The sequence below is a fragment of the Octodon degus genome, unplaced genomic scaffold (genome assembly GCF_000260255.1).
Source record: "Octodon degus isolate 3935 unplaced genomic scaffold, OctDeg1.0 scaffold00049, whole genome shotgun sequence".
In the NCBI taxonomy this organism is placed as follows: domain Eukaryota; kingdom Metazoa; phylum Chordata; class Mammalia; order Rodentia; family Octodontidae; genus Octodon; species Octodon degus.
Window position 1 is genome coordinate 7,629,429 of NW_004524625.1, and position 9,695 is coordinate 7,639,123.

Below are 9,695 nucleotides of genomic sequence, written 5' to 3' on the forward strand. Positions count from 1 at the left end.
AGCGAAAAAATTATATCCAACTCTCCCTCAGACAAAGGACTTCTATCTATAGCATATAAAAAAATTTAAAAATATAGCCTCCAAAATTCAAAGACCCAATTCAAAAAATTGGGCAACTGAGATGAACATACACTTCACGAATGAAGAAATACTAATGGCAAATAAACATATGAGAAAATGTTCAACATTATTAGTGATTGAAGAGATGCAAATTCAAACAATGCTGAGATACCATCTCACAGATTTTTGAAGGAGTTTATGTTGGCCCCAGCACCCACTACTGAGAAACAGTTCTCAGATATGTTAAGTATTCATCCACAAGGCGCAGCCTGATTTCAGATCTCCAGTGTGGTTAAAACTCAAAGAAGCCCTTCCCAGACTTCGGAATGCAGGGTCCTACAGAACAAGGATAAGGGAATTATTTAAGAAAGCTAACACTGATTCTACTGAAGGGACTATCTCAACCACAGCGCTTCACAAGGTCTGTGAAGTAGCATCGTCTCAATCTCCTGGGCCAGTGGCTGTTGTGACTGATCCATCCTTTCCCTTTCTACAGGCAATTTATGCACCTCATCCTTGGTCTTTGGCATGATGGGAAAGATGGCTAATACCACACTGGTTAGCTTCTGATGAAGACAGAGAGAGTAAGATCCCTGTTCCTCGTCCTCCAGCTGATGGCCGCCCACTGCCAAGAAAGGTCCTGATATCATCTATGTCATTTCCCTTATTTCTATTTAAACACATTTCACAAGAGAGAGCCCATAGGCTTTGTACATTTATTTACTCATAATTAGTGAGTTTCTACTATGTTCATATTTGGAAAGAACATAAAATACTGTATTTTCCTTTCTTCCTTTCTTTTATCCTTCTCTTACTGCATCTTATCGAGAGTACTGTAGTTAATCAGAGTCCAAGTGTTACTTCACAATAAGGAGGCTTTCAGTACTGGAGATATTTGATGTGTTACGTAAAGAAACCTGCAGGCCACTCATTACAGATGTACTTTAAAAGCTTAATTCTAACTGTTCATAAAAAATACAATACTTCTGGACTTCATTCGCCTAACCAGCAAACAATGGTGCTATCCTTGGGCCCCGTGGCCTGATTTTGTTTGTCAGTCACCTCTATTTCGCATTGTTTCCTTAAAATGCTGACTGGAGCTCGTGCCTCGGGTGCTGCCTTGACAGTTAACACACACTATACATCAAATTAACTGTTTCACTCTCTTTTAAATGAACACCTAGCTCCAAACATCACACAAACAAAGCTCCCAGTAGATAAGCTCAAGGGAAGAAATAGAGTGTTAGGAATAGACAATTATATATTCAATTAATGAAAATTTGAAATTATAAAGCTAATGATATTCAATTAAACACTGTTGAATCAAGTTTCATTAGTTTTAAAATGTAGTCAGCATTTATTTAGAAGCAGGATGACATAATAATAACATCTGTTCTGTGTGCAGGGTTTTCTTCTGAAAATTTCACTCAATACCATAGCAGCCATTCCTAAGAGGTAGAATCTATGGCCTTCATTTGATAGATAAAACCTGTGAGCCTTGAAAAAGGTCAAATACATATGACAAGATTTTTTAAAAATCTTTTCTTTATTTATGTATCTGGTAGAAGGTCTCGCTACACAGCTTGGTCTCACACCCATCTCAGCATCTCTAGTTCTGGGATTACAAGTGTGCACCATGACACCTGGCACTGCATTCTGTACTGGGGTTCAAATCTGGCCCCTTGTGCTTGTCAGTGGCAGGCACTTAAAGCACTGCGCTCTCACCCCAGCCTCCCACAATAAGTTTTAGATAATTTCACAGAGCCAAAATTGATTTCCAGAGATTCCAGGAGATTAACTAACTTACTAACAGTTTTTGTCTAACAGTCCAGGCTTCAATTTCTTTATCTGTAACACTCATAAGAGGGTGAATAAAACAGTTCTCCTTAATAAATTTCCAAGCACCATGCTAATGTGCAGAAGGAGCTCTAACTCTGAAGGGTAGAAATAATGGCAAGTGGAAGTACAGAAATGCTTCACTAGAACTTCATAGTGTTATTTTTCTCTGTATGTATTTTTTTTAAAGTCATCAAATGAAGAACAAAGCTGTAACTAGTTCTGACTAGAAATGTATAATTACCCTTTAAAAAAAAAACCACTAGAATTGTCTGCATAAAAGGCAAGCAAAATTTTCTTAAAAAACTTCCTTGCTTCTCTTTCTGCCTTAGGCATTTCATGTGCTTCCATTAATGGGGGAACCAAAAGTATCTTTTTCTAGGGCATAGGCCTCTATCTTAAACCTCTCTGTAGCATGAAATTCAAAGTTTTATAGAATCTTTTGATTTAATAATATCAAAGTATGCGTGTAATAAACGTTCATAGAAAAACTTAGATCTGTACAAAAATTAAGTTGCTTTAAACAAAGCTACAGCTGCAAAGGCAGCTGTGAGCGCTCAGTGGCACCCTCCACGCTTTTGTACTTTGTTATTTTCCAGGAACAGCAAGGAGCACGTGCAGTCAGTAGATCTGTTCGTCACTTCCACTTCCCCAATCTTCTAAACGCTTCTCATGGGGAGTTTCAACCCTGCATTTGTGTCGTAGAGAAAGCAACAGGAGATGTCATGACAGCAAAGAGACATGGAATGTGTGGCTGTTCGGGTCCGTTTTCATTAATGGAAAGTGAACATTTGCCTTGTAATGCAGAGAGTTCAGCAAGTGGTCTAGTTTGTCAGAACTCTTGTGGCTTTGTGAAATGAGACAGAAGCTTTCAGAAATAACAGTGCTTCGGTCTCATCCCAGGACTTTCACAGAGTGCAACTGTCATCCAGGCACTTTGATCTTACAAACTTCCGTTTTTTCCTCAAGACCTGGAGATAGAACCATCTATTTGATTATGAACATAAAATACGCTGGAAGCAAAGGTCCTTCCTCCTCCAGAGTGGTGAGCACTGGAAAATAGTTCCTGCACCTTGCCTTACTGCCACGCTGCGTAGCACAACGTGAAAGATTCCCCGGGGTCAAATGATGGAGAGGACAATGTGAATACAGTAATAGCACACGGCACATACATGGAGTTCATGGGGCGGACACCTTTCTATGTAACCCACTCAAACTTCACATGATGGGATGACGCAGTTTGGTCAGAGAGATTAGGAAATTTCCCAACACCACACAGTCAGTAATAACAGAACTGAGGGAAGACTGAAGCCACTCTAGTTCAGATTGTGCTCATTTGACATATTTCGTATGGAAGTGGTTCTCCAGGCAGTATATGCAGAGCCTGTCATGGAAAACAAGCCTAATGGCGGGAAGTAATAAGTATAGGAGCTCTGTGCATGAACCAGTTTCAAAGTCCTAGGAGGAAACTTCTCTGTCTATATACATACTTGGCCTCAACACATAAAGGGCGGCTGAGCCATGTTTCATAGTGAAGTATGATTCGGCACGAACGACGTTCAGTTTTCCTTACCCAGCTTGTTAGGGCTCACGCTCAACTCCTTTGCCTGTCCTTCCCCAGCGGGAGGCAGCGCTCTTTCAGCCTGTCCTTGCCTCGGCACCTTAGCTCTGAGAACAGCTTGAGATGGCAAGCGCAGCTCAAACGCTGGTTCTGTCTTCCAGCGGGTAACCCTTTCCCCTCTTGACTGCACGAACTACCCCAACCGTGGCAAGGGCTATGCTGGTTCTTCTTTAATCTCAGAGCACTTGCGCTGATGTTTTGGTTTTAGTAAATCAAAGATTGACCTTTGACTGAGGAAGTGTTTAAATTATAAACTATATTCTATAATTCTTACTGTTTCATGGTGCTAAATTTGAATTGAATTGTTATATAACAATAGATAGCAAGCATCTACAGTTGAGATAAAACGCATGCAACAGTGGTAGTTGATGTTCATACTATAGCCTCCCAAAACAAAACAGAAAACTACCAAAGCTCATGAGCCCTAGAACAGGTAGATAAATCATGGGTTAGTCATAGAGTTAGTTACAATGAGGCTAGTTTCAAAAGAAAACATGCTACCTAATTCTAGTGATTTCAGTTTCAAAAGTAGGAAAAATAATCCATAGGATGGAAAATATGATAGGTTCTACCTTTGAGAGGGAAGAGACTAGTGATTAGGAAAAAGCACAAGGACAGTAGGACTTTCTTTTTGCATTTTAGGGAAGCGTCTTCAGGGTGTTCAGCATCTCACTACTAGATTGGATGCATAGTGATTTGCCTGTTTACAGCCTCCCAAGAACTGAGATTACAGGTGTGCACCACCAGGCCTAGTCTCTACAGTAGGACTTTCTGGGATAACAGAAGTGCTCCAGTCCTTAACTGAACACTGGTGGTGTTTATTTACATTGTGAATAATATATGTGACATACTTAAATAATATACCTAAACAAATCTCACTTACTGATGTTATATATATGCATATATGTGTGTGTTTATCACATATACTATAAATTTCAAGTGTTTGCATTCCTGTTTAACATTTAGAATTTTCTTTATTAAGATCATGTCTTCTAAAATTGTATTTTAACTTTATTTTGCATATCTCTGGTCATTAATACATTCTAACCCTTTTCTCATATATGCATGTGAAATATGGGCTTCCTACATTGCAGTGTAAACTGTAAGGTTTTATGTTTTTCAGTTTCTTTTTTTCCTTAGAGCACTGCTGTGCATTTCTGACAGACAATGTGGCAGCTCAGTATTTGTCCTCCAGCTCCACACTCTAATTCCCAAAATTGTGGTCACCTTACGTCACATGAGCGACGCAGATGTGACGAAACTCAGGACTGAGATTGGAAATTGTCCTGGGTTAGCCAATTGGATTGGGTTCCATCCAATTGGGATTACTTAGAAGCAAAAACATCTTTGCATTCTCTCTCTCTCTCTCTCTCTCTCTCTCTCTCTCTCTCTCTCTCTCTCGTTAAGGAAAGCAATAACAATAAGGGTAGGAGTAAATTAGCGCTGCTAGCTTTACAGTTAGAGGAAGGAGTTGATGAGCTCAGGATTGAAGCGAGGCTTCACGAGGTAAAGAGAACGCAGACAGAGATGCTAATCTACGGACTGCAGGCTAAGAGTATCCACCTTCTTTTTAGCCCACTGAGACCTGTAATTTCTTGAACCAAAGAGCTGTCAGATAATAAATGGATGCAGTTAAAGCCACCGAGTTTGTGGTAATATCTTAGAGCAGCAACAGAAAACTAATACAATTTTATCCCTAAAAATGGAATTGCCAGGTCATAGAGGGAGTTCATGCTCACTTTTATTAGAATCTGTCAAATATTTGCAAAATGATTTTGCCAATTACACTTCCAATAAAGTGTTATAGGAGTTCACATTCCTCCAAATGATTTAGCATTTAGAATTTTATTTTTCCACTTCAGGTCTTCTTCTAAAATTGTAGTGTCATAATATTTTGCACTTCTCTAGTGATTAACAAAGTTAAATGCAATTTACCTTTGGAGTACATAGGATTCCTATCTGGCAAAGAAAACAGTTTTTACAATCTGTTTTTCAGTCTTTACTCAATTCTATCCAATTTTAAACAATCTATTGTGGACAGAACTAATTTTTCAGGCACATTACTTTAAGTGTCTTCCTATCTCCTTTAACTCTGCCAGTATCTTTCATTCCCTCCCTAAAGCCTTTAATGCACACAAAAAGAGAGATTAATTTCATCTCTGTGGATTATCCAAGAAAATTTGTTTATTCTATGATGAGCATTTTCTCCTATGATTTTTTTTCTAAATCCAGGTGCTTTTTTTTTTTTTTTTTGCCTTTTATATATCTGTTTAAAAATCATCATATGAAACAAAAGCTTTGAGTATCCTATTACGACAGATAAAGGTTAAGGGGTAAATGAAGAGTTAATATATCAAACACAAAATGAAAAACAGCTTGAGTTCTGGTAATGTACCTCTCTTATCTGCTCTCTAATCTTTCTGATAATTCAAAACTAAGTTGAACTCCTGTGCCCTTTGTCACTAAAATTTTCAATCTTATTTTACTTTATCTTGTACTGGGAATCAAACTCAGGATCTTACGCTTGCCAGACCGGTGCTGTGCCACTGAGCTATGTGCCCAGACCTTCAATCTCATGCTTGAAATTGATTTTTTAAAGCCTGCGGACAGTGTCAGTATTTGTACCCCTCCGCCCCTGCGACCTCGTTTCTCGCTTGTGGCCAGCAGAGCCTTCAGCTTCACCCGAGGGGTAACCAGGAGGGAGCCAGGCATAAAGGTCATGCTGTTCTTACGTGGCTGCTGAGACAGAGTGAGGGGCTGAGAAGTTCTCCGGTTTACATCTGCAATTTAAACAGCAACAGTGGCTTGCTATGTGACTCAAAAAGTCATTTTGGAAAAGACAAAATAAAAACCTTATCATAAAAACAGCTCCTTGGCATTAAAAAAAAATCCAAGAAGATAAAACTTTTAAATAAAAATGTAGATGTTTTTAAGACAACCATGAGAATGCCCCCGTGACCATTTTATGGTTTTCTGTTCTCAGAAGCTTCATTACTAGTTTCTTGTACTTAAATTAAAAGGTATCTAAACTTAATGGAGCCTGAGATCTCGAGCCACATTTTATGCCGTCAGCATCTTTGTCTTCAGTCCCTTTATGGACTCGGGGTGTCTTCAGAGAGCAATTCCTGTCAGCTGAAACTACCTTCCTGTGTGTTCCTTTCCTGTGTGTTTTTTAAAGCTTGCGCCAAGAGGTGTTACCCTGCTTTTGATACCTTTTTTCCTCTCGACGTACCACAACTCATAGGTACACAGCTTTCATAAGTACATACCGTAGCGTCCTGAAAGTGGCCTAATAACTCCACTTGCTCCCCTATCATTCCTATGGATTGGCTTGCTTCATCAGCTAGCTGCGCGGCAACATCAGCCCGATTTGTGGCTTGCAGACTCTCTGTCTCGCTCGCACTCACACCAGGGAGCTCTTGAAAGATGCCTTCCAAGCTCCCTTTTCTGCTGGGCTAGAAAAGCAGCAGTTTTGAAATATGCTAGATACATGTTTAAATTATTGCTTTATCGCCCCACAGTTCATATCCTTGGTCAAAATGACTGAACATTTTTAGTAGTGTGTGTTGTGAAGCACTATTATGCTATTAAATGCAGTTTATTAATGTAAAATATTTAGTAAAATATTAGTACATGTCCTTGTCATCATCATCATCACAGGCTATTGATAAATATTAGTTTCATTCTTTTGTGGGAAAATAGCTTAGATTCCTATTGACTGACACATAGAAGTGTATAGGAGCAACAAATAAGTTTGGTCAAATTTGAGGACAGGGAAACAGTGTACAGTCAAGGTGGCAAAACACATTCTTTATTAGGCAGGTAAGGGCCAGCCAGATAGCTCAGCAGAATAAAATGCCTGCTTAGGCAGACACAGGGGCTGGGATTCTATCCCCAGTATGTCGTTCCAACCCCACCACTGGGACATGCTGAGATGGGGATTGAGACTGGGTGTGGTGGCACTAGCCTGTAATCCCAGCACTTGGGAGGCTGAAACCAGTCAGATTATTATGCGTCCAATCTGTGTAGTGAGACTGTAGACCCTGTACTGAATGCAAACAAACAAACAAAAGTAAAACAAAAACAAAACAAAACAAAAAAAAAAAAAAACCAAATTAGGCAGGGACCCTAAAATCAGAAAAGTAATGACAGTAGAGGGGCAAGGGCCATCTAAAGAAGGCCCACCCTGTGTATGTGTGACACCTGCAGGGAGCAGCAGCCCACCTTCCTGAACCAAATCGTCTGGAGACCAGACATGGCCTAGGGGCGGGGTGTTATTTCATGCTCAAACCGTCTACTTGGGGGCAAATAAAGTCATGGGATGGGGCTAGGGTAATTTAGTATAGTACTGAAGTAGGAAATTACAAGTGGCAAAATAGAACAACTGCTGCAGGGACACTGATACAAATCCGTGTAGAGGGAAAAGTTTGCGTATCTAAACAAATTAATGCTTTAACATTCAGATACCATACACAAATTTTATTGCAATGTTTTTGCTGAAACTTAGTTATTGAAGAATTTTTTATATATACAAAAGATCTAAAATGCAACTTTTGTTTAAATCCCAATTCAAAAGTATTGTAAGAAATTAGGTAATCATAAGTACACATGTCTGAATTACAAATACATGAAAATATATGTGTATATTTATGCAAACATAAATTATGTATAAATAATAAAAATCGTGTATCTTAAATTTTATCATTTCCAATATGAACATTGTTTTCAGTTTTTCCAATAAGCCTTTATAACATTTTCTCACTAATTTCTCAAGAGTGAGGCAGATGCATCACTGGACGTTGATGCAGGATTGGGTGATTGCACAATTACGAAAAGACGTAATTGTTGACTGTTAAAAACAGGTTTAAAGTTGGCCCAGGGGATAGAATTCAGGTCCTGGTCTTGGAGGGCATCGATGAACTGATTTCATGTTCCAAGAGGACCTGTGCTTCTTGGCAGACTCCCAAGTCTGTCCATGTTAGTATTTTCTAGAATTATTCCTGGAGCTTATAAATGACTGCCATACATGCAAAGCCAGCGTTGTATAAATCACTTTGTATACATTATTTATAATATTGTAACATTACTGAAGTTGGTAATGACAGCATGTCTCTTAAGACATGAAAGTGAACAGAGACATCCAACTAGTACCCCTTACTCATAGTATGTGTTCAGCGTGTGGCTGTAAACTGGTTTTTTCTACTTGAGCAGTGACCCTTTGAGACAGTACATAAAATGTTCCCTTTATTACTCACAAATACGCCTATGGCACCATGTGAGAATTTTGCTTTTTATGTTCACTTTGCTGTGCAGAAATGAGTGAGAATTATCAGGGGCTGTAAGTAGATACTGACATCATCTATTTCACTGACTATGTAGAATATCTTTGATATTTTATTTACTTTTTGCCAAATAAGTAGTGTTTACCATGTCCTACATTGAACTGAATTAGACATTTCTAAAGGTAGGACACTATGACCATAGATGGAAATTATACCAACTAATACAAGGATGGAGAATGACAGAGGTGATAAAGCCAGAAAAGATGTTTGCAAAGCTGTACCACTGCCCTTAAGTACCTAACAGAAAATGTGAGCACAGTGAAATGGATGATCAGCGAAAGCAAAGGCAGGTTCTTCAGAAACAATTACCTGAGAGCGACAACCTGTGTACTCTACTTGCATCACCCTTTTACTCTTTTTTTTTTTTTGTATTTTCAATAATTTTATTGAGAAACAGATAGCAATGAGACTATTTCAAAACTGGTTACTAGCACAGTTTAAAAAATTAAAACATTGCATATTGTTGTCTTAATGGTTATTTATTGTATGAGATGCAGACATGATATCCTGTCCACAAACACTACTAGAACAAATCTCTCTATTCATTGAATTAAGAGAATGCAGCTAAATATCTATCCTAACTATTTTGAATATGCAAATACAAAATGGTTGTTCATTTGTATCAACCCTTTTGTTTAGTTTTGTCAGAGAAGGGTATGCCATAGTCATTTAAATATTGTAGATGCATGAATTCAGCGAACTATTCCAATATACTCCAGTAGTCCATAATAGTAGTGGTTTTTCCGTAAGACTGGCAATGTCAGAAGTTGTTAACTTGAGCCTTTTACAGCTCAGCACATTAATATGGCTTTACCTTTTATACTTTTTCTTTTTTT